This window comes from Echinops telfairi, unplaced genomic scaffold (genome assembly GCF_000313985.2).
Source record: "Echinops telfairi isolate 266 unplaced genomic scaffold, ASM31398v2 ScPeMD7_7427;HRSCAF=8465, whole genome shotgun sequence".
Classification (NCBI taxonomy): domain Eukaryota; kingdom Metazoa; phylum Chordata; class Mammalia; order Afrosoricida; family Tenrecidae; genus Echinops; species Echinops telfairi.
The window spans coordinates 3,041,440-3,044,067 of NW_022111327.1; positions in this window are offsets into that span (position 1 = coordinate 3,041,440).

The following is a 2,628-nucleotide window of genomic DNA, read 5'->3' on the forward strand; positions in this document are numbered from 1 at the left end:
GAAAAAAAGAAGAAAAAGGAGATAATTAATTAAAATAATTATCATTAAAAGCCTATAAATAGTTCCAAGTCTGTTTGCTGGCCCTTCTGCTTGTTTTCCAATGGGATCTGGTGAAGTGCCAGGCTCTACCTATCAATTTCGGTCTGTTTTTCGGGATCTCTCGGGGACTTCATTGCTTTGCTTCCCTTGCTGCTCTGTTGCGCTCCCTTCATGTTTCACTCTGGAGGGGGTCGGGGGGCAGACCAGGCACAATGGCCATACTGTGACTCCAGTGTTGTCCTCCTTAGCCCTGTGGGTCAGTGAGAGGCCATCGTGCTTTGTGGTGGGGCCAGCCCCTCAGTCCTCTCTGTGCCTTGGCTGCTTTGAGCAGGTAAATCTTCCTCAAGGCTTGGTTGGCCAGAATGTGGTTCTCTCTTTCTCTCTCTCAGTTTGCTCCCATGTGGTCTGTGCAGACCCGCCACTCTCCCCAGGCTATATCTTCAATGCTGTCCTCTGTAGTGCATTCTTCTGGGAGGAGGCTGACTTGGCTGGAAACTGGACTGGCCCCCACAGGCCTTTCTGTTCGTTTTCTGCTTCGTGCAGGTATGTTGCCCTCAAGGCTTGGCACCCCAGGTTGATGACTGGTCCCTTTCTCACTTTCCGGTAGAGATATGAATGATACCCACACAGAGAGAGGGTATCGTTCCCATCTCCTATATCTTAAAAACCATTGACTCAAAATAGGGGTACACACCACACTAATCCTGCCTCAGTAACATAACAAAGGCCACATATTCCATAATATTATTATAACCAAGGGCATAAAGATTGGGCTTTATAACAGATATTTAGGGGGGGACATAATTCAACCCATATCAAATAGATCCCAGATGAGTCAGTAAAAATATATCTAGTGATATATTTAAAGTACTAAGAACATTCCTCCTTCCCTTTCTACATGCATTTTTTTGTTCATTGGTGAGATATTTTACTTAAGTTGTATTATGTATATCTAGAGAAATTTCATCATTCTAGGATATGTCACATTTTGAGTAATTGACTTTGCTTTATTGTCTCTTTTGCTGAGACTGGAATTTTTATATTGAAGCACTTAAACAGAGTATAAAATTTATATTGATACAATGATGATAAACATAACCTCATGGCTCCAGTGGGCATTTTGACTTCCAGAGAGAAATGTTCATTGCCCTCTGCCATTAATGTTAGCTCAGTGGAAAGTTTGAAATACACTACCTTCTAATTTTCAATCTCTTCTCTACAGGCACATAGATAGCATATGTCTAAGATATTGTCCTGGGCATAGATTCTGATGGTTAGGAAGTAGTCTTGATAAATAAGGCTAGCATGGATGATTAGTGGCAATTTTCCTCACTAGTTAATAACTCAAACGCAGAGCTAATTTCTCAATCACTGCGTGAAAAAAAATTTGATGGGCATGTCCTGATACAAGCATTTGAAAAACAATTGAGCCATTTAAAATTCATTAGCAGCTTATTTTTCTAAAGATGCCTGCGTGGGTCTTCTGGAAACAGGATTAATTACCTGCCAATTCATTTGTTGTGGAGTTCAGTTTTCGAATATCTCATTTGCTTTAAAGTGCTGCATCTAAAACTAATGTGCCTACAATTACCGAGGATCTTTTTAAAGTGGTTATTCGGATTCATCAGGTCTGAGGTAGCATCTGAGCTGATGCATTTTTAGCAAGCTCCCCAGTGATGCAGATGCTGCCAGTCTGGAGTCCGAGCTTGTTTTAAATGGCTCTCCTCTAGCAGTGTTCCACTTGTTTTTAATCTTACTGATTCTAAATCAGTGCAGGTTGTCTTTTAAAAAAAAAAGCAGAAACTAAGCTAGTGAAGAAAGTCCCATCATCAGAGAAGCCAGCAAAATCCTGGATGGCAACCCCACAGCTTTTCCATAGCACGGGGTTTGGTATTATTACTTAGAACATTCCCCAATGACTTCACATAAGTATTTGAGGCTATGGTCTCAAAGGTTCAATCTGCCAGAAGACTGTAGATGTTGTTGTTAGGTGCCAGCGAGTCAGTTCTGACTCATAATGACCCTATGCACAACAGAATGATACATTCCCCAGTCAGGGGGCCTATGCTTGAATCCATTGGTGCAGCTTCGGGTCTCAATCTACCTTGGTGAGGGCCTCCTTCTTTTTCTCTGCCTCTGCACTTCACCAAGCCAGATGTCCCTCTCCAGGGACTGCTCTCTCCTGACAACATGTCCAGAGTACGTAAGACGAAATCTTCTTCTCCAGCACCACAATTCAAATACATCGGTGCTTCTCCAGTCTTCCTTATTTAATATCCAACTTTCAGATGCATATGAGGTGGTTGAAAATACCATCGCTTAGGTCAGGTGGAAGACTAAGTACCAGATAAACGAGGTGTTGTATTATTTCTATCAATATGTTGAAACATTGGGCCAATAAAAATGTGGCTTGGCACACTGAGGCAAAGTACTGGGGGAGTGCAGCGGAACAGCAGGGGAGGGGAGCAGCAAGATCCCCAGGGAATGATGAGAGTGGACATTGGGAACAAGGCGTGGTGCCCCAACAGACTGGACTGGAAAACACTCTTAAAGGCCAGTGATCCTTGAACTAACTACAAGCTTTTATTT